The sequence below is a fragment of the Alexandromys fortis genome, unplaced genomic scaffold, assembly GCF_014885135.2.
Source record: "Alexandromys fortis isolate MF-2015 unplaced genomic scaffold, M_Fortis_MF-2015_v1.1 scaffold_1, whole genome shotgun sequence".
NCBI classification, from domain to species: Eukaryota; Metazoa; Chordata; class Mammalia; order Rodentia; family Cricetidae; genus Alexandromys; species Alexandromys fortis.
The window spans coordinates 34,365,122-34,385,417 of NW_026067927.1; positions in this window are offsets into that span (position 1 = coordinate 34,365,122).

A 20,296-nucleotide genomic window follows, 5' to 3' on the forward strand; every position below is an offset into this window, starting at 1 on the left:
AGGCATTGAGGAGGTGGGAGGGAGCCAGGGTGACCCAAGGAAGTCCAGGACCTAAGCTATCTCCGCGTGTTTTCCAGACAGAGGAAAGCCCAGGGAAGGGAGGCACTAACACACAGCAGCAGGCCCAGGAGGAAACCTGCTGTGGGGTTCCAGCTCAAATGCCTGGGCCTCTGATCCTCCCATCAGACAAAGTGGGATCAGCTGTGCGCTTTGGAGTTCTCATGCGGGATACGCGGAGAGCCAGCTCTCTCTCCCAGATTCAGGCGTGGTGCTGTGGGTGTTCGGGCGAGCGTCCACAGAGGTCCACATGGTAAACGTGAGGTCCCTAAGACCAACCTTTCAGGAAGAGAGCTGAGAGAGTTAGTGCCTCCTGGGAAGGCTGTAGGTCAGTGGGGGTGTCCCCACAAAGGAGACTGAGGGGCCCTTGGCTGGTCTTCTCTTTGCTTCCTAGTTCACAATGTGTGTGATTGGACACTACAAAACCCCTGTCCAGATGAGTTCGCCACACAAGAATCCCAGGGTTAGGGTTGTTCTGTCCTGCGCTGGCACCTCCAGAGTGGTGAACTTACATAAGTCCAGGTCTGTTGTAATAACGACACTAAGTTGACCAGCACACGCTGCTATGTGAGAAGCTCAGCCACCAACTTATTCTTGCCTTCAGTCGGGCTCAGTGGCCAGGAGAGCTAGCTGGCTCTGCACTGAGGTGACTGTGCACGAACCCCACTCTCTGGGCTTCCTCCTTGCTGAAGCTAACAAAGCTCCACCCCGGGCCCTTTGCACCCACAGCTCCCTCCTCCAGAATGCTTTCTTCTCTGCGTTTCCCCTGTTGAAATAGGAGCGTCCCCGGCACCCGGCCGCCCGCATGGCTAGTTTATACCCAGAAATAATTACACGGAAACTGTATTCTTTCAAACACTGCCTGGCCCGGCTAGGTCCAGTTTCTTATTGGCTAGCTCTTACATATTGTTCTAACCCATTTCTAATATTCTGTGTAGCCCATGAGCTGGCTTACCAGAGAGGATCTTAACCTGTGTCTGTCTGGAGTGGGAGCATCATGGCGACTCCTCACTAAGCTTCTTTTTCCCAGCATTCTCTTCTGTCTACTCCACCTACCTAATTTTCTGTCCTATGAGGGCCGAGGCAGTTTCTTTATTATTACAAGACCCACCTCCATCATTCCCCTTCGTCTACACTCAAGACAGCCCAGTGGTCCCTCTTGGAGGGTGTTTCTGTGCTTTCCGGAGCATCCCAAAGTGCTCTCCTGGGCAGCGGTACCTTTTCTCTATTTTCCCTTAGGGTTGTTCCCAGGGCCTCGAACATGCTAAGCAGGTGCTCACTCACTGAGCAACATTCCCAGACCTTTTTTCGCTTTTTATTTTGAGATAGGATCTTGCCTAGACTGGCCTTGAACTTGCTCTGTAGCTCAAGCAGGCCTAAATCTGTCAAGTCTCCTGCCTCAGCGTCCAGGATGGCTGTAATTAGGTGTGTACCATGTGCTCTGGTTCTTGCCTATTCTCTCTCTCCCTCCCTCCCTCCCTCCCTCCCTCCCTCCCTCCCTCTTCCCTCCCATGTCTCTCTCTCTCTCTCTAGGTGTGTGTGTGTGTGTGTGTGTGTGTATGCCAATGCTCATGCAGAAGGTCTCTGCCAGCCCAGCAATTACAAGTGATCCATCACCACACTTAGTCTTTTACATTAATTAATTAATTGAAAGCTTTTATTAGATGTATTTGTTTTACGTGTATTGCATGTGTGTACGTGTGGTGCTTATGAAGTCAGAGGAGATTGTCGGATCTCCTAGAGCTGCCCTTTTAGATGGCTGTGAGCTGCCATGGGGTGCTAGGAGCCAGTGCTCTTAACCACTGAGTCACCTCTCTAGCCCCCATGCCTAGTTATTTTTGGAAAGTGCTGGGTGTTGAACTGAGGTCCTCAAGCTTAGAAACAGACTGAGTTCTTTCCCCAGCCTGCTTGCCTGCTGTTCTTCACAGCCCTCACAGCGTCTGGAACAACCATTTGAACATCCCTGCCAACAGTCTCCCTCTCCCTCTCCTCAGCTGGAGGGGCCAGTCTGCTGACTCTAGTGCCCTCAGTCTCAGGGCCCAGCCAGCACAGATGGCTGAGTGTAGAGGCCTTGGGGCTTCATCCCATGTAAGAGGAAGTCAGGAAAGAGCTGGACATGGTGGCTCATGCCTGAATTCTGGTCTCCAGGAGACTGAGCCAGGAGGAGGGTCAGCATGAGGTGGAGAGCCACTCTGGCCCATGATTGTGGGTTCCAGGCCAGCTTGGGTCCAGAGTGAGACCCTCTTACCTTCCTACCCCGAGACGGAAGTACAGGACCAACTAGATTCCTGGTTTAGGCCCATGAGAGCAGTGTGACCGACCCACTTCGGGCCTGGCAGCTTGTGCTTAGGTACCAAGCCTAATCCAGCCCTGCAGCCTCTCACTTCCCTGAGCCTCTGCGAACTGACCGTGGCAGCCTGTGGCTCTGCCTCTTGCTTTCTCCCTGATCTGCACCGTTTCCTCCCAGTTCTCCAGCAATTGTTATTTTAGGTAGGTAGGGGCAGTGGTCCTGGGAAGCACACTTACTTTGGCCTAAGGCAGGCAGCCCCATAGGTGTTCAAGCTCGTGTGTGTGTGTGTGTGTGTGTGTGTGTGTGTGTGTCCTGAAGGACCCTTGGGCACTCTGGAGCTCCAAGCTGGGATGTCCTAGGGAGATTGCTGTGCCATGCTGGCTTCAGGGACAGGCCATCTGGTGACATATCTCTTGCCAATGGTGGCTCCAGCTCTGTGCTCTTGGGAGCTTTGAGACTTAGTGGAAGCAGAGGATGCAGGGCTTGGGATGAGGATGGGAGTGTGTTGCGGGGAGAGGGTATGGCCTCCCTGGAGGGTTGAATTAAAGCAAACTGCAAGCCAGAGCTGCCTTTAAAAATGGAGCAGAGTCAGCGGTTAAGAACATTGGCTGCTCCTCCAGAGGACCCAGGTTCAATTCCCAGCACCCACATGGCAGCTCACAACTGTCTGTAACTCCAGTCCCAGGGGATCCAACATCCTCACACAGGCATACATGCAGGAAAAAACACCAATCAATGCTCATAAAAACAAACAAACCATGAAAAACAAGCAAACAAACAAAAAACAAATGGAGCAGAACAGTATATGTGGGCCTGAGCAGCGGTGGTGGCAGGGGAGCCGGGCAGTGGGTATGGGGATGGTGGTAGTACCGGCCTTAGAGATACAGGAACTTCGGCTTTTGAAGGGTATCTATCTGTGGGATGGCATATTACAAGGCACACTTGGGCAGTAGACCCAATTAGAAAACGCAAGCCTATTTCCTCTTTCACCTAAGCACTTGCTGGATCCTAGGGAATCTTTGGGTTTGAGGACCCCACTGTGTGCTACAGTGGTGGTGAAGCCTGTGGGCCAAGTGCTCTGTGGGGAAGGAGTCTCCTTTTCTCTGTGTATTTGGTCATTGCTTAGCGGTACCTGGAGGTGTGACTATACACCTGCCCAACCAACCCTAGTGGATGAATGGATGGTGATGACTGCCAGAGTTTTCTCTGACTGAACTTTGCCTCTTCAGGGGAACTTGAGCTCCAGGCAGACTCAGGAAGCAGAGCCCAGCATCTAGGAGGTTCTGGAAGCTACCCTGGGTAACAGGGAGGCTGGGCTGAGGAGCTGGGTTTGGAGCCTGATTGCTGTTGTTCTTTAAACTGGGGACTCAGTTCAGCTCCCAGAACCAGACTCCAAAAGGGGGACTGGATATCTGAAGAAAGGTTCTCCAGGCAATTTTGGAGTCCATATCGGCACCAGCACAGCCCTCCATCCCTTACTCCACCCCTCCCCCGAACTATGCACCTCTCTAGAGTTACTTGTGACCGTGGTGGTCAGGCCTGTGGTCTAGCTCAGCCACTCACCATGTTTCAAGCAAGCTAAGAGGGAAGAGTGTGAAATGACTGTTGGTTTTACCCAAGCAAAATCCATTTATTAAGTGCTGCACTTGTTTAAGAAAAAACAACAGCTATTGACAAAATATAAGAAAATAAATTAAAGCAGCGACTCCTATAAAGGACCCCGTCCAATAATTTGATTTTTCCCCCCCTTTCTTCCCTTAAAGGCCATAGTGACACAATCAATCTTGCTGTTCCACGGGCTTGTCTCATTACAGCTTTTTCCTAAGTGGGAAAAAAAGGAAGAAAGAAAAGGAAAGGAAAAGAAAGACAGGTGTTTTGCTGCCAGAGTGGTTCACATCCCCTGAGATCTGCCCTGCTCCCGTGTGACCAAAAGCCTCCTCTGGTCAGCTGCCCCCAGCGGCAGTGGTACTCTGACTGCCCTCTGTCCCTCTGGTCCTCGGCATCCAGCCTTCCTCAGCCGTGCCCTCTGGATACAACCATAAAACCTGGTTGGCTCAGGTCTCCTCCTAACCCTCGTGACCTCAGACCCCGGGACCCTATCGTAGTCCCTAGGCACGGTTTTAACAGCATTCTTGAAAAACAGTTGACATTCTTCATAAGAAAAGCACAGAGCAGCTGGGCAGTGTGGCGCACGCCTTTAATCCCGGCATTTGGGAGGCACAGGCAGGTGAATCTCAGTGAGTTTGAGGCCAGCCTGGTCTACAGAGAGAGTTCTAGGACAGGCTCCAAAGCTACCCAGAGAAACCCTGTATCAAAACCAAACCAAACAAAAAAACCAAACCAACAACAAAAAGAAGAAAAGCACAGAGCAAGGTGTGTGCTGAGAGCAGACACATTTTGCAAGCACAAGGGGACTCGCTCTGTATACGGTGCCTTGCTCGACATAAGGAGGATCTCAGATAAAGGCCCCATATCCCCTTCTTTATAAGACCCTTTATCCCCACGCCTGTTCTGTTCTGGGCAGCTGCTCACACTGAGTGCCTCCCACAACAGGAGGGCACCCTTGCTCCCCTCCCCACCTCGATAATGCGTCAGGCCTGTGAGGAAGCAAATAACCTTTTAAGCAAGTGTTTGGAACCACGGCCCCGTTGTGTCCTTGGCTAAATCAATGAGTTTCTGTAAGTTTCTCTATCTGGACAGCAAGGTCAATAACACCCAGGGGTGGGCATGAGGGCTGAAAGAGCAGTCGTGTGTAATAATAATAATAATATTTTATAATCGAGCACTAGCTCAGGGTCCCAGTCCAATTTATATTTCTTTCTTTACATTATTGGCTGAAGTCTTCAGTCCCTACCACTCATGGCCTTAATTTAAAGCTGAGAAGACTGCGATGCTGAGAGAGTGAGTGACTGCTTATGGTTGTAGCTGTAAGAAGGAAGACCTTTTATCTGGGAGGGGGGCTTTGGAGAATCCTCACCTCACCCCTCCCTTGCCTGTATCCAGTGGGTGTAGTCTTGACAAGAGGGTATCCGATGGAACCTACTTCCCATGGCAGAAGTACAAGGGCAGCTTGTGTCATACTGCAGGGCTGGGAGTAACCTCACCTGAGAACCTCACGGCAGCCTTCAGCCCCTGGTGATCCCACAATTACCTGGGAATCTGAGGGCCCCAAATAGAATCTTCCCATTACTTTTAACGTGAACAGAATCTGAGCTCTGTAGCTAGAACTCTGCAACTGAACACATAATTGATCACGTAGAATCAAGAGCAGCTACGGAGTCTTCTTTTTTTTTTTTTAAATTTTATTTATTTTTATTACATGAGTGTTCTGCATGCATGAATGTCTGTGTGAAGGTGTCAGATTCCCTGAAATGGAGTTACAGACAGTTGTGAGCTGCCATATGGGTGCTGGGAAATTGAACCCAGGTCTTTCGGAAGAGCAGCCAGTGCTCTTAACTGCTGAGCCATCTCTCCAGCCCCCGCAGTGATGGCTTCTTGAGCATTTACCGTGTGTGCTTCATCCCGAGATAAAGAACTCTCTAGACACGGTTGCACCTCATCCCCACCACACTTCTGTCTCCCAGACAAGCAAAGCTGGGGTTATAGACACTGAGATGTCTGCCTTTGTCACATAGCTAGAAAGAGGGCCAGCAGCTTTACGCTCAGCTGTTTGAACACAAAACACTCTTTCCTTAGAGTACCCGGTGGAGCAGAAGTGAGAGGCCATTTCAAAGCTCCTGCCGCTCAGGGCTCAGCAGTCAGAGATCCTCTGAAGCGCTCTTGAGCAAGTGCCATGGAACCAGGCGCTGAAGCCTGGCCAGCAGGATGCCAGTAGACTGTGGGTAAGAACTTTGACCAAGGTTCACACAGCATTCAGCCAGTTGGAAACCTGGAGGGAAGCAAAGCCTACGAGGGAACTGACTGTCCTACGAGCTCCAGGCAGCACAGGGTGGGGTCAACACTGGCCACTAGATTGCTAATAGAAATTAGAACCTTGGAGGGACAACTGGGCCAGCGTCAGTAATCTGATCACCCAAGGAAGATTCACAGAAGAGAACAGGGTCATCCACTGCCCATGGTCTACTGCTGAGGGATGCTCTAGGGGTGGAGCAGGCTTCTGGGAGCCCAGCAAGGAATGCCAAGAGATGTGAGACTGAATCCTAGCAACCGGGTCAGTCAGTGTCTACATCCTGTCTCCCCATCTTTCCACTCTACATCAATTCCTTCTTTACTGAATAACAAGTGCCAAGTTGTGATGCCAGCCCCGTCCTGCCCTATATCGCTTCGGTTTTTCTTTTCCTTCCCCTCCCAAAGAATAGAGATCGGCCTGGTTTTCAAGGTCTTGGAGAGACGAGACTTCTCTCCATTATCTGATTATGTATCTTCACCTCTCTCTATCCAGTTTATCTTTAGCCCAGACTTCCTCATCTCCTCTGCCCCCTGCCACCTTTCATCCACACAGCTTTCCCTTTGATTTTTGTTTCCCTCCTCCACATTCTGCCTCTTTAAAAAGTTTTTAAAAATAGATTTACGTATTTTACTTAAGGTGTGTGAGTGTTTTGTTTGCATGTATGTGTGCACCACGTGAATGCCTGGTGGTCTGAAGAGGACATTGGATTCTTTAGGATGGAGAGCTGGGACCATGTGGGTGCTGGGAAGCAAACCTGGGTCCTCTGTAAGAGAAGTCAGTGCGCTTAACCACTGAGCCATCTCGCAGCCCCTGGAATAATATTCTTCAAGTGCTGAAGGAAAAGAATTGTGACCTCAGACTTCATGGAAGGGTGTGAAGGCTTTCTGGTGGAGGAAGGCCATGGGACCTGTTGCTGGAGCTGCCCTAGGGCTTCTGGGAGGAGTTGCTTAGCAGCAAGTGCCTGATTTTATCAGGAAGAAACTGGAAGCAAGAGCAACAGAAATGTCACCCAGAAATTATCTGGGTGAGTATCGCAGGCTGCTTCTCCTCTGTTACTATGTATCCGATGGTTGAAAATATAACATTATCTTACAGAGTTTTCAATGGTAACAGTGTTCTCTAGAAGACAGACACAGTGTAAAGGGGCAGGGTGAAGGGAAATGGCAGATAGGAACTTTAAACAAAGACAAGTTAGCAAGTCTATTGTAAAGCCCAAAACTGTTCAAAGGGATATAGTAAAAAATTATAATCCAAGCCTGGTGACTAAACCTGAGTTTAGTTTGATCCTCAGAACCCACACAGTGGAAGAACAGAAGGGTTTACCAGGCTTTTTCTTTTGGGCCAGGAACCAGCTCCCAAATCACGACACGGAGACGTGTTGTTAGTTTTGAATGCTCAGCCTAGCTTGGGCTCATTTCTGGCTAACTTTTTTAATCGAAATTAACCTGTTTCTCTTTATCTATCTTTGCCTTAGGGCTTTTTACTTTTCTTTCCTCTGTGTATCTTTCACTGCTTCTCACATCTGGCTGGCTGCTGTCCGGCTTCTGGCCCCAGGTACCTTCCTCATCCTCTCTTCCTTCCTTCTACTCTCGTTCCCCTCTCAAGCCTAGGTTCTACTCCTGTTTATTCTCTCTGTCTGCCAGCTCCACCTATCCCTCTTCTGCTTAGCTATGGGCTGTTCAGCTTTTTATTAGACCAATCAGGTGCCTTAGGCAGTCAAGGTGAAACAGCAACACATCTTTACATAATTAAACACACACATAATTGTATCATGAAACAAATGCAGCATAAATAAATGTAGCACAGCTTTACATAGTTAAAGTAATATCTTGCAGTATAAACAAATGCAACACATCTTTGCCTAGTTAAAACAATATTCCAAAAACAGAAGAGATGCTTGTAAGTTGTCCTTTGACCTCCACAATACATTGTTGTATGTGCAGACATACACACACAACTAACTAAATAAATAATGAACAAATAAATAAATACAGAGCCAGAAGTGATTGCTCATGACCCAAATCCCAGCAACTTGGGAGAAAGAGGAAGGAGGAGTGTTGTGAGTTCAAAGTCAGCCTACATAAGGAGAAACTGTCTCTAAGAAAATAAAAGAATCCAAAGAATGACGTGAGCAAGCAAGCAAACAACAACAAAAGCTGAAGTAAGAGTTGGGCATAGGCTCAGCTGGTAGAGTCTTTGCCAAGCATTCATGCAGCCCTGGTTTAATTCCTAGTGCCACACACACTGAGAGACTGTGCGCATAGGTGACCTAGAACCACACACACCGAGTGTGACTGTGCACATAGGTGACCTAGAACCACACACACCGAGTGTGACTGTGTGCATAGGTGACCTAGAGCCACACACACTGAGTGTGACTGTGCACATAGGTGACCTAGCACTTGGGAGGTAGAAACAGAGGGTTTATAAATTCATAGCCATCTTTGATTATATAGTGATTATGAGGCCAGCCCGGGATGCAAAAGACCCTATCTCAAAATAAACCCAAAGTAGACAAAATGCACTAATAGGCAAAAAGAATCTTACATTAAATCTTTACAAAAATGAACTCTAATAGATTATAAGTTAAAAAAAACATTGGAATAAAATAGAAAACCTTCATGACTAGGACATGCCCACGGAGTTCTCAGACAGCATTCAAAGCACAATGCCACAAGGGCAGCTGGACCTCCTCACATTGAAACTTCAGCTGAGATGGAAGACAAGCTCTGGGCCTGAAAAATGCACGAACCCCATATCCAGTGCCTGTATGATTAAAGTATAAAAGACCCTCAAAACACAATGGGAGCTGGAAGGTGGTGGTGCACACCCTTAATCCCAGCACTAGGAGGAGGCAGAAGCAGGTGGATCTCTGAGTCTGAGGCTGGTCTGGACTACAGAGTGAGTTTTAGAACAGCCAGAGCTACAATTATCAATCAGTCAATCAAATAAAAACTGTGGGAAAGATTTGAGTAGCCACTTCACCAAACAGGATCTGTAGGACTGTTAATAAGCACACGAAATATGCTTAATGCCTTCAGCCTCTAGGGAGATAAGTTATAATCACACACCATTAGAATGAATCAAACAAATATCTTGCCAGTACCAAGTGCTGACAAGGATACAGAGCAACTGGGATGCCTATCTATATATTGCCGATGGGAATTCAAGACAATCCTCAAGCTTCCTGTACTGTTAACTGTGTCGTTACCATATGATCTGGCAACCCCAGATTGTAGATTCTTATGAAAACTAGAGTTGCAAATATCTGGAACAGCCTAACTATCCATTCGTCCACTGGATACTACTCTGTAACAAAAAGCAACAGACTATTAATTCATAGGCATGCAATGGATTTTCAACGTCATTGTGCAGAGAGAAGCCAGTCTCCCAAGCTACCTGGGTCAGTGCATCTGAGGTCATTGCATTTGCTTTCAAAGCAAAGCTCCCAAGAGGAACCAACGGTGTCAGGCTGGAGGTGGAGGAAGCCCATGGACACTGGTACTATTTTCTGTCTCGTATCTAACACTGTGGTGGCTACACACACCTAAGTATGTATGGATCTCAATGAACATGTATCACAGAAAGACAAGTATACTTTAGTTTTTTTTAATTTAATTTTTATGTTACGTATTGGGTATTTTGGCTGCTAGTATCCGTGTACCACATGCGTGCTGTGCCCATAGAGTCCAGAGGAAGGCATCAGCCCCTCTGGAACTATAAATCTGGTTTCAAGCAGCCTTGCGGGTCTTCTGGGAGACAGGGAGAGCAGCTGTGTGTGCAGCCGCTGAGCTTTTAGATAAGGAACCAAACATAAAGCCAGTCCAATTCTCTGTACACACCCTAATTCCAGCTTCAAACTAACTTCCCTTTGGCCAGGTAAAACTCCTAGAGTTTGGGGAATAGAATGCGAATATCTTTAGGGGTGCCATTCTGCCACCACAACGTCGTAGCCAGGTTTTCCTGAACGTGGCCTGTTGCTTTTGGCCACAGCATTGATCCTGCTGTGTGTGGTCCGATTTCCTTGGTCGTTTGTATATCGTCTTTCTCCACCTCCGGAGGGTGGACTCTGCAAGGGCAGGATCCGACACCTTGTGTTGTCCCGGGCACACTGTTGGTATCACATGACTGTGGGACAAGGAGGGTCAGAGGACTTGGTCTCTAGGTTGAGTTCAGAGGGCGAGCAGAACGGTGCAGGGTGGGCAGGGGCTCTGCACAAAGAACAGCCAGCACATACGGGCAGAGGAGGACAAATGGGTGGGGTCAGGCCCTGAGTGGACTGCTTGCCCAGAGTGTGGGCTAGCTGCCTATGGGAGGAAGGGCCAGAGAGATGAGCAGGAGAGCCAGCATAGATCCAAGCAAACATGCAGGCCCTACACCGGCTGGCTTGCTACACCTGAATGACTTGTCTTTCCTCTCCAGTTGGGGGCCACGATGCCAACACCAGGGTGTGGCAAATGGGCGCAGACCCATACTGGAGTCAGACGCACAGGGGTTCAAGTCTCACTTCTGCTGCTTATAGTCAAGGCCTTGAGTGAGACACCACACCTCCCTGGGGGCCATCCTTGCGATTCTTTATTCAACAATGTGGTCCAACCCACCCAATCGTCTTTGCTTTCACCTGTGTGGAACCTGAGCCCTTGGTTGCCAGTCTGCCTTGCAGCGGGTGGTATAGCCAGTCTGCCTTGCAGCAGGTGGCTCGGATCTAGCTAATGAGCCAGAGACAGAATCTCTGAATGATGCCCTGGTAATAGAAAAGGTCCTATTAAAAAAAGGGGGCCTAAGGTAAGATAGACAGAATTTGAATTTTGTTTTTCTCCTCTCCTTGCTTTGAATGCCAAATGATCACAAGGGAAGCAGCAGCCACCTCACGTACGTGACAATCTCCAAGTACTCTCAAGGAAAGCCTTCGAGATTACCACAGAGCAAGGTGTCTGTAGCCAACCACTCTGGGGCAGTAGATGGTATTTTGTGGGTATTTGGCTACATTCTCTGAACCTCACTCTCTGCTATTAACCAGGCTAGGCATTTTTATCCAGCTTGTGTGCCAAGAGTTCCTTTGCCAAGAACAGAGAGTGAGGCCCCTGTGCCTATCGCCTTTGGAGGGAGAGAGACAACTGTGTAAGCAGACAGAGATTTCTGACTGGAGACGCTAGGAGGTGAAGGTGAGGGGATGCAGACAGTTGGCACGTGTGACGTGGATCTTCACGAGAGCACTCTGAGGAGGTGGCTCCCGGTTGAGACCTGAATGTGTAGCTACAAACAGAGTAGAGGGTGGGGGCAGCACGGGCAGAGGGAACAGTGGCAGTAAAGAAAGGCCTTGGCACAGAGGCAAATGGGCAGTGAGTGAAGGGGGAATGGGAGGTGAACCAGATGGTGCTTGCAGAGTGGATCTGTTTTAGATGCAGACAGGAAGCCACTGGGAGGCTGGTATGGGGGGCAGCGGGGGTGCGGTGGACAAGGACGGAGTACTTGGTATACCACAGGCACCTAATAAATGCTCCGTGGCCACGAAAGAGGGTGCATTGAACCTCCCCTGTCTCAGATTCCAGCAGCCCCTCCACCCCCCAGCTCCTGATCAGGAGACCCCTTGGGCTGCCTTTTAAGTCCTCCCCCGGGGCCATTTGCTCCCTCCAGAGCAGACGACCATAATTGCTGCTTTCCACAATGACATAAAAATCTAAAAGGCACAATCAATACAGCGGCACACACATCATGGTTTTCATTGCGAACGATAAAAGTGTAAACAGCAGGGGTGGTGGGCTCCCGGCTGCAGTGGGGGTGGGGTACTGCCCTGCTCTCCCTGCCCAACCTTTTTCTTCTGGGGCACCGGATCCCCCCAGCCTGGGGATGACTCCCGCCTTTACAGTCTGCTGGAGCACGGGCTTTTCTTCTTCCTGCCAGTGTAGCAACCTCTATTTCTAACCCTGATTTCTGAATTCTGGTCTGTTCCTGCTTGCCTGAGATGTCTGTCTCCCCAAATACAAAGTTCCAAGCGGCTTCCTAGATGCAGGTCTTGGGACAAGGGTGTCTGTCTCTAGAGTATGAATTGACCTTGACCCTGTTTCTAGCCCAGCCCTTGGCAATCAACTTCTTTCCCTCCACATCCAGCCTGCCACCCACAGCTTGTGTGGCAACGTGCGCGGAACCATTTATGTCTCCAGCTTTCACATCCTCCCGGCGACGACTTCCTCAAACTGGTTACTTAATGAACGTCATCCAATTCCGCTTCTGTCTTGCCACAGCCTCATTTGCGAAAGCCAATCTGCTTTATGATTTTAACCTCTGGCTAGAAACTGCTCCCAATTTCATGTCATCCATAAACTTGATGAACGATTAGCTTGCTTCTCTGCAGTCATTCATTTGCTCCACCAGCATTTAGTGAGCGCCTACTGGATGCTAGGTGCTGGCTACCCAATGGCAGGAGAAGCTGGCTTTGCGGGCCTCGTGTGCAGGCGGTGTACCAACCTGTTATGGTTCCTGTTCATGAGATCTGGGCTTCTTCAGAGAGGAGGAAGTTTAAATTTACTTGAAAATGCCGCAAGGGGGGTTTTACAGCGTGGAAAGCCATGGCTTTCCCGCACATGTTCCTACTCAGGCGCTCAGGGCCTCGCAGTGTCAGGCCTGAAGCCATCGAGAGCTGGAGGCTTTGCTGCCTCCCAGCAATGCTCCTTTTCACTGTGGTTTCATCCCGAGACTTGTGTGGTAGCAAATGGGAAGAGGAAATCTGCCTCTTCCTCAACAGATGCAGCAAACGCCGTGTGAGACTTGGTGGTGGGTCACCTACTGGGTCATGGCGTCCAACCGTGATCCATCAACACACCAGAAGGGTGGCAAACCCTCTGGTTGGCCATGCCTGAGTCACGTGGCATTGAGCCCTGGCATTGGGGTGGGGTCAGCTGCATGTTAATAAAGCTATAGACTGAAAGAGATTCTCAGAGGTAGACCTCCTGGGTGCTGAGAAGGGGGAATGGATGCTGGTCTTTGTCAGATACGCGGTCTCCTCCTACCTGCTCAGGTACAAGGAGACCACAAATCCTCTGGTGGCGTGAGTGAAGCCCTGAGCCCTTCCCTGCCCCATCATGCCTTTTTCTCCTGGTTGACTTTTGGTTTTCTGCCATCCTAGACACCAGCAAGTCATTCCAGTCCTTTCTCTCAAGCGTGGCCTTTGGCCAGTTTGCTCTTCCTGTCCCCAAATCCAGCTTCCTAGCCTTTCCAGAACTTGTGAGGCCTCCACAGCACCTTCCAGATCACCTCAACTTACTGGGTTATGGTAGCCGCCACCCATTGTCCCCTTCTTTGGAGACCTATGGAGAAGTGGATCACAGAGGGTGGGGCTTCCGTGACAGACAGATCAGATGTCTGTTTTTTTCTTTTTTTCTTACCAGGGCTGGGGTTAGGTTTGGCTGCAAATGACTTGACAGAGGACAACCCTGTTACAGTGAGAGCGAGAGTGATTTTATCTTTCTGATGGTCGGGAGTCTGGAGATGTGAGCCAGGAGCAGCACATCCCTGTCCTCGGCAGCAACAGTGGCCTGGCTCTGCTCCTTACCTGCCTCCTCGTCCTGGCTGTTAATTGGCTATCAACTGACTGCATCTGGAATCAACTAGAACCCAAGCCTCAGGGTGCCCCTGAGAAGGAGGGGCTTTCTTACGCAGATTATTTGAAGCAGGAAGACTCGATTCTAATTGTAGGTACCACCTTGTGCTTGCAGCCCAGATGAAAGGACTCGGACGAAGGAAACTTTGCTCTTTGCCTGCTTGCTCTCACCCTCTCTGGCAAGTTCATCTACCCTGCTGCTGAGGTGTTCCATAACTAGTGTTCGAACCTATGTCTCCAGGCTTCTGATGTAGACTAAGATCAGCAACTGTGCTCTCTATGAACTAAAATGAGGGCATGACAGCTCCTAGGTATGGTTGGGGGGAAGAGCACAAGGCTCAACCGCACACTCTCTCATTCTGTCAGTCCCGTTCCTTTGGAGACCCCTGACTACTGGCAGTGGCACGAGCCAGCTGCCGTGAGGACAGACACAAAGGAAGGGCCACTCTTCCTTTGAGGCCATTTCCCAGAATTTCGAACAGCGTTATGGTCATAATTGAGGTGTTCCAGTTAAAACAAATGTCAGGGATAAAATATAAACTATAAACATCGAGAACTCCAGAGAACACTCATGAGAAAACTCGCTTCTGGGTATGGAATGACAAAGTTACAAAGGCCTGGGCTCTGGGAAAAACAACTAAAAGAGTCTAGGCAGCTCCTGCCTTCCCTACAGACCCTCCCCAAGGAGCACATGCAAGGCACTGCTGCCCTTTCCCCTAGTAAACTTCTGGCCTTTGTGGGTAGTTGCTCCTTTACAAAAAAATCTGCATCAAATAGAATTTATATACTCCCGCATCAAATTCATCTAGTTGTAACAGACTGAAAAGTGGGTAAGGACGGCTTTTAAGAACATCTCCCCTTAAGGGCTGGAGGGAAGGCTCGGCAGTTAAACATACTGTCTGGTCTTCCAGCGTTCCTAGATCCAGTTCCCAGCATCCACACGGTGGCGCACAGCTGTCTGTCACTCCCAGTTGCAGGGGATCTAATGCTCCATTCCAGTTACCATGGGCACCAGACATGCACGTGGTATATAGACATGCAAACAGGAGAAACACCATACATATAAAATAAATAATAATAGTAATAAAATTTAAAAATACTATGCACATCAAATAAAAATGGAAAAATAGAAGAAGAAAGAAGGAAGGAAAGCAAGCAAACACGCTTCTCCTATGCCAGGAAAGAGAGACCACATCAGGTGTGGACAGAGAGACATAGTTGGGAGAGCAAGTCTCGGAGGTCCAGACTCCAGAGGCAGCCATGCTGGCCTTCTCAACTCAGTCTGCTCTCCTCCCCGGAAGCTGTGCTTTCTTTCCAGCTAAAAATAAACTTTGGCTTCTACTCGCTCTACCTGGGCCCTGGTGGGAATTCTTCTCCATCAGGACCACAAGATGCAGACTACTGCAGTGGGGTGGGGGGAGGATGGGGGGAGGGATGGGGAGGAGAGGGGGTAGTGGTGGGAAGGAATTCCAGAGGGAGGTGGTACTCCCCCTTTATGACAAAGATCTGTGGCCCAAAATGGGGAGGCTGGAAAGAGCAAAGAGGGGAGCAGCTGTGGGCCTGCTAAAGATTCCAAGGGGGAAGGACATAGACACTGGGCGGGGGAGGGGGGTAGTACAGCGTGTCTGTATTCCAGCCCCTCAGAATGCGTGCACAGCCATAACCTTAATCAGCTGCCCTAGGAAGATAAGGCAGATCCGGGAGCTGGAAATGTCAGTCCAGCGGGGGGCCCCGTCTATGCTCTTCTGATGCCTCTGTCCACGGCTCCATCAGGGACTCAGAATCACTCAGCTTTTGTTTTTGTTTGTTTGCTCAGTTTTTGCTATATGGTCCAGGATGGCCTCAAACTCTCAATTCTCCTTTCTCATCTTCCCGAGCGCTGGTGTGACAGGTGTGTAGCACCCTGCCCAGCTCCTTCAGTTATTCCTTTTTGTTTTAGGTGTATTTTATTTACTTATGCGGAGTGTTTTGCCTGCCCGTACATATGTCCACCATGTGTGTGCCGATGCCCGTGGAAGTCAGAAAAGTCAGATCCCCCGGAACTTGAATTAAGAATGGTTGTAAACCATCATATGGATTCTAGGATCTAAACCTGGGTCCTCTGCAAGAGCAGCAAGCGCTCTTAACCAGTGAGCCATCTCTCCAGCCCCCCTCCTTACTCTGACTGAAGAGGATCTCTTTTCTTTCCTCTGGGGGATCAGGCACAGTCTGTGCCACCCAGAGAGATGAGAGGACTCTCCCACTTTGTCCCCAGCAGACATGCCTGTGAGCCTGTGGTGCCTGGCCCAGCAGAGGTAGCAGTGAGATCTAAAGCCTTGTTTCCATGGAAGACTTATGAGTCTCTCTTGGATGGGTCTGTTGTTATTGATGTGGTCTAGGACTTGGCAAACACGGGCTCTGCTACCCAGTGCACCTGAAAAATGTGGAGCGACCTTTCTGTTTGTACAGCCAGCCTGTAAGCAGGGCCAAGCTGCGTCCTTCAGCTCTCTCAAGGGTTTCTTGACAGATGCTGACTGAAAAGGGACATGGTTAATGTGAGCTGAGAAACTTGGAAAAAGCTGCTGCACAGAACGCCCCTGAGTGCTCAGGAGCCTGGGCTGGGGAGGGCCTGGAGTGGTGATGGGGGCTGTGTGCATGCATGTGTGTGTGTGTGCGCACACCTGTGTGTGTGATCTAGAATGTTGCATGCTTGTTTGTGGGGCAAGTAGGAGGCCTCAGGGGTAGCATGAAGAATAAGGATGCTGGCACTCCAGTACCAAGGGGGACAAGGGAAAGTCATGGAGGGGGAGGGATGAGTAAAACTTATGATGTATATAACAAAAAGCCAAAAAGAAATAAAATATTTTGTGTGTTAACTACATATTTTTAAAGAACATGGTTGCTTACAAAAGATAAGAAAGAAGGAAGGGAGGAAGGAAGCAAAGAAGGAAAAGGAAGGAAGGAAAAGGAAGGAAGGGTGGAAAAGGAGGGAGAGAGGAAAAGAAGGGAGGGAGGGAGGGAGGAAGGAAGGCCCAGTAGCAGAGGGCTCCCTTCTCTGGCCTCAGTTGCCTCCCCCTCCCCCCACTCCTCCTGGCTCACCTTCCTCTGCTACACTGCTTCCTAGACCTCAGTGCTCGCTGCAGCCCCTATCCCACGGCCTGCAGGTGCTGTCTTCTGTCTTCCTGAGTTCTTTGTAAGGCTCACCCCTCCCCTTTTACCTCCTAAACAAACCTTAATGCTTCTAGTACCATCCATCCTAACTATGTCCTCCATTAATACTGTGTGTGAGATGATCAACAGTTGGTATGACGTTCTAGTTTGCTGCCTGTCCCCCAACAGGAGCCACTGTGTCTCCTGTGCTCTCTGACGTATCTGCAGCAGAGCAGGAACCAACGATGAAGGGAAGAGGCAGTCTCATTTCAGGTTCCCTAGAAGTCATCCATGGGACGAGGTTGCAGGTATACCCATTTGCTGTACCCAGGGAAGAGAAACAGGAACTGGGAATGGGAGGCACAGGGACATCTCGCTCGGCTCCGGCTATGAGCAGCCTGAGTTTGTCTGCACCAAAGGAGCTCACCTATCTTTTTTTCTGCCTGAGGGATGGGGGCATAAGGTGCTAAACAGCCAGCTCCATCAGCTGCTGGCTCAGGGCTGTTCTTGGGGCATTGATTTCTATCGCTTCTGGCCTGTGGTGGCACAGGCGGAGTGGCCTGAAGGTGCTAGAGAAAGGCTTCAAGTGGAGCCAGGCAGGGGTGTTGGGAGCCAGGTTGGTGTTTGTGACAGATCACACCTGTATTTGCTTCTGTGGAGAGAGAGCACTAATGCAGGCAGATGACAGGCCAGACTTCAGGGACAGCCCAAAGCAGGGTAGCGGTGGGGCTGGGTTCCACTGGGTAAGGACCCGCAGCCTTTGGCAGCGAGCCCAGCCCAAAGTGGACACTAAGCTTTCTCATATCCTAGGGGAAGTGTAGAGGAGCACCCCCATGGATGGGAAAGCAGATTCCTGGCAACCCCGGCTCTTTCCCTGTCTTTTCTGTATTATTGGCATGTCAGTTCTTCCCCGAGTCTAGCTCTCTTCCATGGTCACAATGTCTTCTGTGTCTCCAAGGTTAACATCTGGATACCACAGCACCCAGAGAAAGCAGCGTCGCTCTTTGGGAGTCTCTTGTAAGAACAAAGAAACAACTCGTTTCCCTCCATTTGCTCCTACATTAGTGAGCCACCAAGTGTCAACAGAAACAGTTTCAGGTAAGAATGACACGGGGCGGGTGACCAGTGGTGTCTGGGAAACACATTGCCTTCCCCTGCGAAAGGGAGGACGGCTGAGGGGCTCTGAGGGGAAGAGACGCATTGGCACGGCAGGGCCTGACAGCGCCAGTCTTGAAAGAATTGTCATGGTTTTTGATCTGTGAAGAGTCCCTGTGCCCTGGCAGATGGTTGCCCAGCCTCCTTGCATCCCCCAGCAGCCCCAGGAGGCAGGTCCTGGGGCAGGGGCGTTCGCAAGGTTGGTGGGGCAGAGGAAGCTCTGTTCCCATTGGCAGGTGTACATTGTCTATGGCAGCTAATTACATAGGATGGATGACTCTGACGGGGGCAGGAGCCCCTCCACCCGTTCTCCTTCCTCTAGCTGAGCTCGAGCAGGTGGCGGAGACAGCACAGGGCTCCCATGATGGCATGGCCACTTGTGGGGCTGTTTATCACTGGGGATGTTTATGCCCTGCCTGAGGCCAGAACAGGTGGTGCACCAAAGACCAGGGATGGAGGGGTGATAGACGTTAACCCCTTTGTCACTGTTCCTGAAGGGATCCTGGCCTTGAAGAAGAGAGGTGCTGAAGAGAAGTGGCCAACAGGGGGAAATGAGGGGATAAGCTGTAGAAGTCACACTTTCCTTGTTTGTCCTGAGATGGGGAGTCTCATGTAGCTCGAGCTAGCTTACATAGCCAAGGCTGACGTTGGTGTTCTCGTCCTTCTGCCTCTATCTCTAGAGTGCTAGGATTAAAGGTGCGTGTGACCATGCCTGGTTAATGTAGCACACCTAACTGGGCTGCATCCCCAGCCGTGTTTCCTTGCGTTTAAAATATTTGCAGCTGGCTGAGCTGGCTCAGCAGGTAAAGGTGCTTGTCATCAAGACTGATAATGTGAGTTTGATCTCCAAAACCCAAATAATGGAAGGAGAGAACCAACTCCCGCAGGTTATTCAACTTCCCGCAGGCTATGTGGCATAAAGGGGCACACACACACACACACACCTAAATGTAAAACATCTAAAAATATAAAATAGTTGGAGATTTAAAGCAATACTTCACAGGCTAGAGAGATGGTTCCACAATTCAGAACTCCAGCTGCTTTTGCAGAAGACCAGGTTCGGTTCCCAGCCTCTGCACAACAGCTCACAACCACCTGTAACACTCCAGTTCCTGGGGGATCTGACATCTGCTTCTGGCCTCTATAGGCACTTGTACGGTGCACCTACATACATTTACCTAAATAGGTAAGCAACCCTACACATAAAAGAAATCTTTATGTTTGGTTGGTTTGTTTTTTGTTTGTTTTTCAAGACAGGGTTCCTGTGTGTAGTCCCAGCTGTTCTTGAACTCCCTATATAAACCAGGCTGACCTCGAACTCAGAGATCCACCTGCCTCTGCCTCCTGAGTGCTGGGATTAAAGGTGTGCGCCACCATGCCCAGCTAAAAATAAATCTTTTTAAACATAGAAAATAAGATTTCAGCTAGAGTGTGGCTGTTGAACTGGGTGCCCTAGCTAGCAGTGAAGCAGATAAAAAGCCACGCGTGGGAGTTCTAGAGAACTCTGGTGTAGTCACTCATTCCCGTCAACTTCTAAACGCCCATTGTGTAACAGCCAGGCTCACAAACCCTTAAGAACCAGTTCCCAGGAGCAGGTGAATTCCCCCTCCACCCAGGGGCATTCTTGTCTTTGACATTGGATGTGTACAGCATCACCTTGACTGTTAGAAACCATAGAAATCCTCCACGTGTGGAACCATGCTCCAGACACGCCAGGGAGACCCTGCCCCTGCTCCAGGGACGCCAGGCAGACCCCATCTCTGCTCCCCTGAACACAGAGGGGTGGGGTAAGACTCTTACAGAGTAGCACTGTTGCTGGGACAGCCTCTCACCAGGGTGACGGGGAGTGGAGAACCTCTGTAGGCCACCCGCTGGCCTCTAGCCTGGGAGTACACAAGGAGAGCGGTGTCCACCTTGTCCTCACTGAGGACTGAGACCTCGGGCAGTTTTGCCTTCCCGTCTGTCTGCAGGCGTTCTCCATCCTGGAATTCTTACCTACTATGTCCCATGTCTTTCCTGTCTCCCTGTCACTATGCCCTTGGTCCGGGCAGGTTCCTCATTGTTGTCAAGGCCCCAAGGTATCTCTTGAGACTTGTTCTGTTTTGTTACTGGGCGTCAGTGTGGAGGGACAGCCCAGGCATAGGTGGCTGATGCA